This window comes from Trachypithecus francoisi, unplaced genomic scaffold (genome assembly GCF_009764315.1).
Source record: "Trachypithecus francoisi isolate TF-2019V2 unplaced genomic scaffold, Tfra_2.0 Lachesis_group5, whole genome shotgun sequence".
NCBI classification, from domain to species: Eukaryota; Metazoa; Chordata; class Mammalia; order Primates; family Cercopithecidae; genus Trachypithecus; species Trachypithecus francoisi.
Window position 1 is genome coordinate 90,053,619 of NW_022681470.1, and position 14,298 is coordinate 90,067,916.

The following is a 14,298-nucleotide window of genomic DNA, read 5'->3' on the forward strand; positions in this document are numbered from 1 at the left end:
AAGTGATCTCATTGTTCAGTTCCCACCTATGAGTGAGAACATGCGGTGTTTGGTTTTCTCTTCTTGTGATAGTTTGCTAAGAATGATGGTTTCCAGCTGCATCCATGTCCCTACAAAGGACACAAACTCATCCTTTTTGATGGCTGCATAGTATTCCATGGTGTATATGTGCCACATTTTCTTAATCCAGTCTGTCACAGATGGACATTTGGGTTGATTCCAAGTCTTTGCTATTGTGAATAGTGCCGCAATAAACATACGTGTGCATGTGTCTTTGTAGTAGAGTAATTTATAATCCTTTGGGTATATACCCAGTAGTGGGATGGCTGGGTCATATGGTACATCTAGTTCTAGATCCTTGAGGAATCGCCATACTGTTTTCCATAATGGTTGAACTAGTTTACAATCCCACCAACAGTGTAAAAGTGTTCCTATTTCTCCACATCCTCTCCAACATCTATTGTTTCCTGACTTCTTAATGATTGCCATTCTAACTGGTGTGAGATGGTATCTCATTGTGGTTTTGATTTGCATTTCTCTGATGGCGAGTGATGACGAGCATTTTTTCATGTGTCTGTTGGCTGTATGGATGTCTTCTTTTGAGAAATGTCTGTTCATATCCTTTCCCCACTTTTTGATGGGGTTGTTTGTTTTTTTCTTGTATATTTGTTTGAGTTCTTTGTAGATTCCCTGTTTGCAGATGACATGATTGTATATTTAGAAAACCCCATTGTCTCAGCCCAAAATCTCCTTAAGCTGATAAGCAACTTCAGCAAAGTCTCAGGATACAAAATTAATGTGCAAAAATCCCAAGCATTCTTATACACCAGTAACAGACAAGCAGAGAGCCAAATCAGGAATGAACTTCCATTCACAATTGCTTCAAAGAGAATAAAATACCTAGGAATCCAGCTTACAAGGGATGTAAAGGACCTCTTCAAGGAGAACTACAAACCACTGCTCAGTGAAATCAAAGAGGACACAAACAAATGGAACAACATACCATGCTCATGGATAGGAAGAATCAATATCGTGAAAATGGCCATACTGCCCAAGGTTATTTATAGATTCAATGCCATCCCCATCAAGCTACCAATGAGTTTCTTCACAGAATTGGAAAAAACTGCTTTAAAGTTCATAAGGAACCAAAAAAGAGCCCGCATTGCCAAGACAATCCTAGGTCAAAAGGACAAAGCTGGAGGCGTCACGCTACCTGACTTCAAACTATACTACAAGGCTACAGTAACCAAAACAGCATGGTACTGGTACCACAACAGAGAAATAGACCAGTGGAACAGAACAGAGTCCTCAGAAATAATACCACACATCTACAGCCATCTGATCTTTGACAAACCTGACAAAAACAAGAAATGGGGAAAGGATTCCCTATTTAATAAATGGTGCTGGAAAATTGGCTAGCCACAGTAGAAAGCTGAAACTGGATCCTTTCCTTACCCCTTATATGAAAATTAATTCAAGATGGATTAGAGACTTAAATGTTAGACCTAATACCATAAAAACCCTAGAACAAAATCTAGGTAGTACCATTCAGGACATAGGCATGGGCAAGGACTTCATGTCTAAAACACCAAAAGCAACGGCAGCAAAAGCCAAAATTGACAAATGGGATCTCATTAAACTAAAGAGCTTTTGCACAGCAAAAGAAACTACCATCAGAGTGAACAGGCAACCTACAGAATGGGAGAAAATGTTTGCAACCTACTCATCTGACAAAGGGCTAATATACATTTAAGTCTTTAAGCCATATTGAGTTAATTTTTGTACGAGGTGTAAGGAAGGGGTCCAGTTTCAGTTTTCTGCATATGGCTAGCCAGTTCTCCCAGACCCATTTATTAAACAAGGAATCCTTTCCCCATTATTTGTTTTTGTCAGGTTTGTTGAAGATCAGATGGTTGTAGATGTGTGGTCTGATTTCTGAGTTCTCTATTCTGTTCCATTGGTCCATGTGTCTGTTTTTGTACCAATACCATGCTGTTTTGGTTAATGTAGGCTTGTAGTATGATTTGAAGTCAGGTAGTGTGATGCCTCCAGGTTTGTTCTTCTTGCTTAGGATTGTCTTGGCTATACCGGCTCTTTTCTGGTTTCATACGGATTTTAAAGTAGTTTTTTTTTTTTTTTAATTTTGTGAAGAATTGCAATGGTAATTTAATGGGAATAGGATTGAATCTATAAATTACCTTGGGCAGTGTGGCCATTTTTACAATATTGATTCTTCCTATTCATGAGCATGGAATGTTTTTCCATTTGTGTCCTCTCTGATTTCATTGAACAGTGGTTTGTAGTTCTCCCTGAAGAGATCCTCCACTTCACCCTGGCCAGAACTTCCAATACTATGTTGAATAGGAGTGATGAGAGAGGGCATCCTTGTATGGTGCTGGCTTTCAAGGGGAATGCTTCCAGCTTGTGCCCATTCAGCATGATATTGACTGTGGGTTTTTCATAAAAGTATCTGATTGTTTTGAGGTGTGTTCCATCAACACCTAGTTTATTGAGAGTTTTTAACATGAAGGGATGTTGAATTTTATTGAAGCCCTTTTCTGCAGTTATTGAGATAATTGTGTGGTTTTTGTCCTTAGTCTTGTTTATATGATGAATTAAATTTATTGATTTGCATATGTTGAAAAAGCCTGGCATCCAAGAGATGAAGCCGACCTTATCATGGTGAATAAGCTTTTTGATTTGCTGCTGATTCAGTTTTCCAGTATTTTATTAAGGATTTTTGCCTCTATGTTCATCAGGGATATTGGCCTGAAGTTTTCTTTTGTTGCAGTATTTCTGCCAGGTTTTGGTATCAGGATGACCCTGACCTCATAAAATGAGTTCAGGGGGAGTCCCTCCTTTTCAAGTGTTTGGAATAGTTGCAGAAAAAAATGGTACCAACTCCTCTTTGTACCTCTGGTAAAATTCAGCTGTAAATCGGATGGTCCTGGACTTCTTTTGGTTGGTAGGCTATTTATTACTGCCTCAATTTCAGATTTTGTTTTTGGTTTATTCAGGGATTCAACTTTTTTCCTGTTTCAAGCTTGGGATAGTGTATGTGTCCAGAAATTTATCCATTTCTTCTAGATTTACCAGTTTATGTGCATAGAGGTGTCTATAGTACACTCTGATGGTTGTTTGTATTTCTGTGAGATCAGTGGTGATATTCCCTTTATCTTTTTTTTATTGTGTCTATTTGATTCTTCTCTCTTCTTTTTTAGTTTAGTTAGTGGTCTATCTGTTTTATTAATTTTTTTCAAAAAATTAACTTCCATTCTTCTTTTAACCTTTCTGTATGTTGATAATTAATGTGTCTCTTGTAAACAATCCTTTTTCCTATTCAATCTGAAACTCTGTTTAATAATTGGCCTATTATTTCTTTTACATTCATTGCATTTAATGAAATTACTAGTATATTTGAGTTTAAATATATTATGTTAGAATTTGTTTTATTTTTTTTCCATTTTTTGTATACCTCCCTTCTCTTTTTGCTTTATTTTGGATTGTTTTTATTTTTTGTTTCTCTTTTGTCAATTTGTTATGTGTGCATTGTCTTAATGATTATTTCAGAGGTTACAGTTCAAAGAAAATGTAAAGACTGTAAAACATTTTAATTTATCTTCATTTCAATGTTTTTATTGTTATGTATTTTAACTTATAAATATTTTTAAATACACAAGGCATTATGGTTGCTAGTGTATGCAATGTAAATTATTAATTTCTTTACCCATATTTTTATCTTTTCTGATTTTTTAAAGTTCATTTTTGTTTGTTTAAAATTCCGTTTCCATCTAGGATGAATTTCCCTTCTACCTAACTCCTTTTCATGTTTCTTTTAATTCGGGTTTGCTGGTGACAAATTCTCTCTCTTTTTTTTTTTTCTTGCATATCTAAAGCTGTAATTGTTTTTGTCTTCCTTTTGAAAGCATATTTTCCCTGATGATAGAATTCTAGCTTGGCAGTTGTTTTCTTTCAGTATGTTGAAAATGTCATTCCGTTAATTTCTGTTTTCCTGCTGTTAAGGGGTCAATTATTAGCCTTATTGTTAGTCTTTGAAAATAATGTCTTTTTACTCTAACTCTTTTAAAGGCTTTTTCTTTCTTTCTTTTTTCTGTTGTTTTATTTCATATGTCTACATGTATTTTATGTATCAGTGAATATGTATTTATCCTGTTGGTAGGTGTGATTCTTGAATTTGTGTCTTAATGTTTTCCTCAAGTTTGAAAAATTCATGGCCACTATTTCTTCGTATATTGCTTCTGATACATTCTAGCTCTCCTGTTAATCTGGTAGTCTAATTACACTTATGCTAGATCTTTTCCCAGGGTTCTATATACTTCTTACACTCTTTTATACATATTACACTACTTTTTTTCTCTGTGCTTCAATCTAGATATTTTTTACTGACACATCTTCCAATTCACTGATTTTATCTCCAGTTATTTTTAATGTGGTGTTAAAACATCTATTAAGTTCTTAGTTTCTCTTATATTTTATACTTCTGATGTTTTCACTTTATTTTTAAATAATATTTCTCATTCTCTGCTGTGATTTGAAAATTTGTTGTATATTATTTTTTCAACATAATAATAATTATAATAGTTTTTATTGCTGCATAACAAATTAACATATTTAGTAGCTTTAAATGCCACAAAATTTCCACTGGACAGGTGTTCTAGGCATGGCTTAGCTGGGTTCTCTGCTCAGGATCTCACACACCAGCAATCAGCATCAGCAGAGCTGTATTCCTTCCTGGAGTTTGGCATCCACTTCCAAACTCATGTGGTTGTTAGCAGAATTTAGCCCCTTGTGGTTGTAGGTCTGAGGTTGTGTTTTCTCTCTGACTTTCAGCTGACACTGTTAGTTGCTAGATGTTGCCTATATTCCTTGCTACATGACCCTGTTACAAATCCTCTTAAAACATGGCCGCTTAATTCTTTAAAGTCATCAAGTTAGTATTCTTGCTCCATTCTGTTATGATAAATTCTTGTATAATGTTATATAAGCATGGCAATGACACGTATCATCATCTTTGCCATATTCTATTGAATAGAGGCAAGTCACAGTTCTGCCCACACTCAAAGAAAGGGAATACATGGGTGTGACTCATTATAAGTCACCTTAGAATGTGTCTGCCACAGTCATATTTATCTTAAATTTTGTATCTTGTAATTTTAATAAGATTATTTTATGGGTTTGTTTGTATTGAGTGTTTTTTTTTTTTAATTTCTTGAGTCTTAGATCTTTGTTTTTTTATCCTGGTATGTCTGGTGCATTTTTATTACATCTTGGACACTCTCTATCAGAAATCCTCACACTTTTCTGAAAAGGGCTAGGTAATAAATAATTTAAGGTTTGTGGATCATACATAAGTCTCTGTTCCAACTATTAAATTCTGCCATAGTAACACAAAAGAAGCCATAGATTATACATAAGTGAATGAGTGGGGTTGTGGTTCAAAAAATTTCATTTTTTGTGTGTGCTTACTGATATTTGAATTTTACATAGTTTTCACATGTTGCAAAGTATATTTTAAATTTGTTTTCAATTATTTAAAATTGTAAAAACTAGTATATCCCTTGCAGGCTATGCAAAAACATGTAGTGGGCTCATGGGCTGTAGTTTTGCTACTCTAGTACTATAAGAAAATATTATAAAGACAAATTGGTGCTCTAGATTCTATTATCTTCCTCTAGAGAATATTTTACTTTGCTTCTCCACAGGTAGTTAGACTAGGGGCAAGATCATATTAATCTAACTGGAAATTAAATTAATTTGAACTTTTAGTCTTTGTGAAGGGTTCATTTATTTCCACTTTACCCTTTCACAGAGAGTACACCCTTAAGCATATGGAAATTTCCAGATACTCTGCTCAGTTTATTAGTTCTTTTGACCAAAGACTACAAACAGCATATTACATTTCTTCAAGGAAACTGCAAAGAATTGAGGGTCAAGCTAACATTTCTGCATATTCTTTCTTTCTAGAATCTTGGCTTCTCAACCATTCACTGACTTAGTAGCTATATCCATATATTATGGTCACTATAGCATCATTCTAGAGGTGTAGGAGAACTAATTCTATCCTTCAATTTTGTATATGAATAGTAGCAAGGTGAAAAGAATCCTGGTAAGGAGTCACTTATTCCAGTTTTCTCACTTGTCTTCAGTTTCTTCATTTGTAAACTAGGGATAATAGTGTGGATGTATATGTCTACTTTATCATGTTATTGTGAGGTAACATAAAACAAGGTGATGGATGCAGAGTAGGAGGAAAAATCAGCAGCAGCAACATCACCACTACCACATTATTATATCATCACTCATGGATGAACACACCAAGGCCCAGATACATGTCAGTCTGAATACTTGACAAGTTAGTCACAACTATGGAACTAAAACCTGGGTAAACCAAATCTCTAATCTAATGCTTTTTTCATCATTACCAAGATGTCTTTTTAGGTTGCTACCATTAGCAGTACCACTATTGAACACAAATTCAAATTAAATTCAATATCAACAATATAGCCCAACTTATAAGGCTGGATTTCCTTTGTTTAAGTCCTAGTTTCCCATTTGTCAGTTCAGGGTCCTACGGGAAATTATGTAACATCTCTGTGTCTGTTTTCTCCTAAAAAGCAGTACAATTGTGCTATCTTGTAGGTTCATTGTTAAGATTAAATGAGTTAATATGTGTGCATTGCATAGTTTAGTACCTAGCATATAATAAGAGCATGTAATAGGTATTGTTTTTAGAAGCAGCAGCTCTAAGTTCACTGAGAGAACAAAAGATGGATGACAGAGAGTCTCTATGTCTAAGGAGCTGACAATTGAGTTAGCAATCTAAGACCAATGCAAAGAAATAATTAGTTAAAAATGTGTGACAATTGAGTGCCAACTTTTACATATATTTCAGCTATAGACACTCATTACCATCTATTTGGGCTATGGATAATGAGATGGATTTAATATGCAGAAGATTCCCTGGCAAGGCTGAGGCCTTGAGACAAACTGAGCTGAGGGCTCCAAAATGAACATAGGGTGTGTGGTAAGAAGCTCAGAGATGAGAAAGATCAGTGTAAAAGTGTGAAAGCTCATACAATAGAATTCAGGAACAGGGTTTTTGATTCTTTCCAGAGACTTTAAAGTGCTTCAAGTGTCAGAGTATCTGAAGGTCAGCCCTCTGTATGAGGGCTCCATGCATAAACCCTGCTTGATAATTGTCACTTCTATTCTCTCATGTATGAAGAGTTACTCCATAAGGCCTTAAGCTTCCCTCCCTTGGCACCAGAAAAATGGACAGAAAATCTGACATGGATTTTAGCAGGACTATTACCCACACTAATAAGGGAAATAAGCCTTTTCATCCCAGAGATTGTCCGTAATAGCCAAGTCAACTCTGTTCTCCAAAGTGTTATTCACAGGATTAGGAAATGAGCTGCATTAGTAATGAGGTCTCTAGATGCTCTGCTGTTTGGATTGTGTCTTCTGCCATTATCACTTGGGAGTAGTAAGTGTTGTTTTGGAGACAGAGACATCTAGTACTGGAGACAGACAATGTGTACCTTATTAAAAAACACCTAAGCCAAAATTAATGCTTTGTGACCCAAAGATGAAATTCTTCCAGTGGATGGGCTTGTGAGAATCTAGGGGAACTTAGTGTGACTTCACTTCTGGTGTCAGACACAGGAAGACTGAGATAGGCATTATTTCCTTCCTCTCTAAATAGCTCCTTTAGCTATCACATTCTTGGTGCTATCTAAAGATTAGCCAGCAAAGGGAGAAAAACTATAGCTCTGCTCAGTATGACATTAGTGACCCCTCTGTTAAGGAAATTCATAGGCTCTTTAGTAAAATACCTTAGTTCCATAAAGTGATTGTTAATTAAATAACTGATGTGTTTTAAATAATCTTAGAAAAGGCATTGACAAAAATCTGGGAAACATTGTATAACTATCAGTAAAACAAACAAACAAACAAACAAAAAATCCATAATATATGATTGCAGGCAGTCAAATTTCCAGAGTGGTGGATATAATTCAGGCATACGCACAACTCTCTAGAAGATTCAAAAAACATGCTACTTGATGAGTTTCACTTCCTTAACTGCTGAGATGGGAAATGTTTATGATAGTGTGTACTGTTATTGTATAGCCAGTGATAGTCTATGGAAGGGGGAACATGGGCTCTCATAAGAAAGAATGTGATTTCTAAGAAGTTGGAAATGTAGATGAATAGAGTAATGTAGAGAAAAGGGCCATAAAGTACTTGGAAGACTGTAATTGGATCCTATACCTAAGGCTGTCCAAGAATCTAAGCTCCAGGAGAAAAAAGACCAATTGGGTCATCTTTATTTTCCTAGCACTAGCACAGTACTTATATTTTGTGACTTCCCAACGCATTGAACTCTTGAAGAAGTTGTTTTGCTTGGTAAAATCAAGCACAACTGTAGTTTAAGCAAATTGAAATGCACAGGAGACTTTTTGTTTTAGATTTCAAAGGTTGCTTTATTAATATATAATTCTGCATATTTATGTGGTGCATGTGATTTTTGATACAGTAATACAATGTGTAATGATAAAATTGAAGTAATTAGAATATCCATCACCTCAAACATTTATTATTTCTTTGTGTTGGGGACACTTCACATCTTCTCTTTTAGAAATTTTGAAATATAAAATAAATTCTAGTTACTTCCTGTACTATCAAGCACCAGAATGGATTCCTTGTAACTATATGTTTGTACTTGTTAACCAGCCTCTCTTCATCCACAACCTCACCATTTCCAGCCTCTTGTAACCATCATTCTCCTCTCTGCCTCCCTGAGATCAACTTTTTAAGCTCTCATATGTAAGTGAGGACATATGATATTTTTCTTTCTGTGCCTGGCTTATTTTGTTTTAAAAATTTATACATAATAGTTGTACATATTTACAGGGCACATGTGATGTTTCGGTACATGCATACGATGAAAATGCACAGGAGATTTTTAAAGATTCAGGAAACAAGAGGATAAGTACGTTTTCTTCTTCAGGGAAAAGTTGTAAACACTACGTTCATCTAGGATTGGGCCAGGAACAGGCCTGTTTCACATTTTTTTGTAATTTATTTGAAAGCAAGGAAAGGCAATACAAACTCCAAAGTCAAAGACATTACCTGAATTTTGAGGTTTCTGTCTATCTGTACCATCTCTACTTTTTTATCTCGCGTTTTTCCCTCCTCACCTACACTTCCTGGACTTTAGATGAGTAATCCTATCCTTGCCTACATTTTAAATTTCCCCATTCCACTCTGCATCCCTTTACTGATTATTCTTTTAGATGGAGCTGGGATAACATTTTTGGGGGAGTGTTAGTCGTTTAAATAACTATCTGGAAGAGAGGGAGGCAAATATTCGAGGCCACAGACCTGAATAAGATCTTCTGGTTAATAAAATAAAATTACATTATGAAAATAATGTGAATTAATTTTAATGTATGCATGTGTAAAGGAAACTGTGGTCTTACAGAAATGGGCTCCACACTATCAATTATAACCCAGGCAAGGGATCTAGATGTCACTGCAGATTGTTTCTAGATATATTAGTTGGATGAACGACTATGACCCGAGGGAGAAGTAAAATATTGAGCATCTTCAGGAAAGAGATTAGAGGATTAGAGGCAAAACTGAAAATTATATTCAACTTAATCCACACCTGTGTTAGTATAATACATGCAGCAGTGCATGGATTTGGTCAATGCTCTTCAAGAAAGATTTTAAAAGAGCATTTAAAAAGTCCATTTGAACAACTGGAAGGGAAGTCACAACACTCTTAAAGTTAACGTTAGGATAATCGCATACTTCTTTACAAATCCAGAAATATTAGATTGAAGCCCCTCTACCCCTACCCCTGATCCTCTTAGAAATTTAAACTTGCTAATTTGGGGAAAATGAAAAAGAAATAACTGTAACTTCTAATAACACTAGTATTTATTGAGGGTTTCCTATATGTCAAATGCTAGGTCAAACTCTTCAAACAAGTAACCCATTTAATTTTCATGGCAATTCTATGAAATATTAACATGTTCAACTTACAAATGAGTTAAATATTATGGTTAAGATTCCGAGGAGCTATTGAGGAATTTATGCAGGAGAGCTCCATGAACAGGTTTTTGAAAAAAGTTAATGGCAACATCCAGGAGGAAGACTTAGACTAAGATCAACCAAAAGAAGACAGATTTGTTAGGAGGCCTTGTGGTGATCATAGAGGAAGGTGATGGCAGTCAGTAGTTGGGCATTGGTAGAAAGCATGAAGTGGAGGGGACAGGAAGAGAGAATTCCAGGAGGCACTATCTTTGTGTAGAAAAGGGAAGGTTGATAATTAGGACAGTTCTCAGCTTTCTGAATGGAGATAATGGTTAAACACGGTGAGAATTTATCAGGAGTAGATGTGGGTATAAAGAGCAAGGTTAATCTGCGCCAGTACAATCTCTCATGTTGGGTCTACTTAAGGTAAGACAAAAGGAAGGTGGATCAGCTTATTTGTATCCCCAACATAGCTTGGAATATGCATAATTGAATTAAAAATATAGGATGATCCCTCTTTCTCTGATTAAATGAATATTATCTTTGCTCTCATACTAGAAAAATCTATTTCCTACTTAAAGAATGACCCTCAGATTCATTTTGCCATCTTTTCTACCTTTGATTAGAATTCAATGAGACAATCTAAATATTGCAATGCCATATCAAACCATTTTTTATGATGCTAGGTGATATTTATTGCAAGGTTTCTAGAAAAAGTCATCCATAGAAGTGTTCCCTTTTCTACTCTTTGATGATCACTGAGGATTTTAGATGCAGGCTTAGATAAGTGAAGATCAGGATCTAAGGTTCTGAGGAGGAGAAGCATTCTCAGGACTCTCACAGGGCATTTGGCATAGAAAACTGCTGACAGTGTGAAAGGGATATCAATCAGTCTCACATCTTCTATTCTTCACTATTCCTCACTGGATCCTTGGGAAATAATTCAGGAGCGTGTTGAGAAGGAACTCTAGAGCTGGGCACATTTGATGTACCACCTGCTTCTTCCTTGACATAGGCCCACTCCTTCAATTGCCAGGTAGTTGTTTCTTTCTTTCTTTCTTTATTATGATTATTATTATTATTATTATTTGAGACGGAGTCTCGCTCTGTCACCCAGGCTGGAGTGCAGTGGCCGGATCTCAGCTCACTGCAAGCTCCGCCTCCAGGTTCACAGCATTCTCCTGCCTCAGCCTCCCGAGTAGTTGGGACTACAGGCGCCCGCCACCTCGCCCTGCTAGTTTTTTTTGTATTTTTTAGTAGAGACGGGGTTTCACTGTGTTAGCCAGGATGGTCTCGATCTCCTGACCTCGTGATCCGCCCGTCTCGGCCTCCCAAAGTGCTGGGATTACAGGCTTGAGCCACCGCACCCGGCCTCTTTCTTTCTTTAAACAGCTTTATTGAAGTACAATGGATATATGATATACTACATATATTTAAAGTGTACAATTTAATGAATTTGGCCATATATATACATCTGTGAAATCATCATCATAATTAAGGTAACAAACATATTTATCACCTTTAAACACTTCTTTGTGTCCCTTTGCTTTTTGTTTTGTTTTGTGGTAAGGCACTAAACATGAGATATACCATCTTAAAAATTCTTAAGTGCATATTACAATATTGTTTAAGAATTATGCTGTACAGCAGCTCTCTAGAACTAATTATCTTGCGTAATTGAAACTTTACATTAATTGAGCAACAACTCCCCACTTCCCCTTTTTTTTCCCCAGTAATCACCATTCTATTGCCTGCTTCTATGACTTTGACTATTTTAAATACCTCATCTAAGTGGAATAATGCAATATTTGTCCTCCTGTGACTGGCTTATACCATTTAGCATAATGTCCTCCAGTTGTTGCAAAGGGCAGGATTTCCTTTTTATAAAAAGGCTTAACAACATTACATTCTATGTATATACCACATTGTCTTTATTCATTCATCTGTCAGTGGACAGCTGGGTTGTTTCCACAATTTGGCTATTATGAATGGTGCTGTAATGAACATGGGAATGCAAATATCTCTTCTAGATTTTGATTTTAATTCAGGTATAGAAAATATGTTCAGTGTCACTAACCATCAGGGAAATGCAAATCATAACCACAATGCGATATCACCTCATAACAGTTAGGGTGGCTAGTATTTTTTTTTTAATCTATAATCAAAAGATAACACGCGCTGGAGAGGATGTTGAGAAATTGTGCACTGTGGGTGGGAATGTAAAATGATGTAGCCACCGTGGAAAAGAGTATGGATGTTCCTCTGACCTCCATATAATCCAGCAAGCACACCTCTGGGTATATATATTAAAAAAAAGAACCAGGGAGTTGTTTCTATAGCTCTCTTTCAGTTTGTTACCACCTTCTGATCACTATCTCTGCTCTCAATTCCAGAGTCCTAGGGTACCCTTCTATGCTTCCAAAGAAGAGGGTGAGGCAGGTGATTATTCTGAGCAAGTAGACAGGTCTAGGGCATTGCTCAGAGGATGGACATGCTTTTCACAGAAAGCCTTGGTCCAGCTTACTCTGTTTCATGATTAACTCATCACATTTTCCTTTCCTCTGCCCAACTCTTTCAAACCTAGACCTACCTTGGTGCCAAAGCCAAATTCCACTTTTGTGACTGAGTTCCTCTTTGAAGATTTCTCCAGCTTCAGGTGGCAGCACAGACTTGTCTTTTTTGTTGTTTTTCTAACTTTGTACCTGCTGACTCTTTCTGGCAATATGATCATCATGACCATTGTTCACCTGGACCATCATCTCCACACCCCCATGTAATTCTTCCTGAGCATGCTATCCATCTCTGAGACCTGCTACACTGTGGCCATCATTCCCCATATGCTTTCTGGTCTCTTGAATCCTCACCAGCCCGTTGCCACCCACAGCTGTGCCACTCAGCTCTTCTTCTATCTCACCTTTGGCATCAACAACTGCTTCCTGCTCACAGTCATGGGATATGACCACTATGTGGCCATCTGCAACCCCCTAAGGTATTCAATCATCATGAGTAAAAGGTCCTGTATCCAACTGGCCTCTGTGTCACTGGGGATTGGCCTTGCATGGCCATTGTCCAAGTAACATCTATGTTTGGCCTGCCATTCTGATATGCTTTGTCATCTCCCACTTCTTCTGTGATGTGAGACCCCTGCTGAAGCTGGCCTGCACAGACACCACTGTCAATGAGATCATCAACTTTATTGTCAGTGTCTGTGTCTTTGTCCTACCTATGGGCCTGGTCTTTATCTCCTATGTCCTGATGATCTCCACCATTCTTACGATTGCCTCAGCTGAAGGTCGGAAGAAGGCCTTTGCCACCTGCGCCTCCACCTCACAGTGGTCATCATCCACTATGGCTGTGCCTCCTTCATCTACTAAGTCCCAGAGTTCCCTGGGACAGGACAGACTCATCGCAGTGACCTACACTGTCATCACTCCCCTACTGAACACTATTGTGTACAGCCTGAGCAACAAGGAGGTCAAAGATGCTCTGCACAGAGCCATGGGGCAAAAGCCTCTGTCTCCTTAACGAAGAGAGGTTGTGAAGCCTTTTTCTTTGTTTATAAATATGTATTAATTTTTAATGCTCTTTCAATAATGCCCTTTTGTATGGGATCAAGAAGACTAGACTAAATTGAACTGAGTACTAAAACTAGAGGTTTCTGTTTGAGCTTGTTGTGATCGTCTATGCCCTGCTCCAGAACATTTACAAAATAGCTTAGCATATGGTTATGAATGTAGGGGAAAAAAACACATGCCTGGATTATGGACTCACATACACATGCACACAGCTACACACACCCTGAGAATATTTTGAGTTATACAACTCCATTAAAACATAAAGTCTGGCGCGGTGGCTAACGCCTGTCATCCCAGCACTTTGGGAGGCTGAGGTGGGCGGATCACGAGGTCAGGAGTTCGAGATCAGCTCGACCAACATAGTGAAACCCCGTCCCTACTAAAAATACAAAAATTAGCCGGGCGTGGTGGTGCACGCCTGTAATCCCAGCTACTCAGGAGGCTGAGGCAGAAGAATCACGTGAACCTGGGAGGTGGAGGTTGCAGTGAGCGGAGATTGCACCACTGCACTCCAGACTGGGTGACAGAGCTAGACTCGGAAACAAAACAAAACAAAACAAAACAAAAAAACAAAGTCCAGCAGGGTTCTAAAAAGCTAATGAGCAAAATGTTTGGAAACCACCTCAGAAAGATTTTCCAGTTGACTGTTAAGGGTGTCAGA

General features: G+C 37.2%; 1 pseudogene; it reads left to right on the forward strand.

Moving 5' to 3' along the window:
- The first annotated feature begins 12,854 nt into the window (after positions 1 to 12,854).
- On the forward strand, positions 12,855 to 13,587 carry LOC117074113 (annotated as a pseudogene).
- Positions 13,588 to 14,298: the final 711 nt, after the last annotated feature.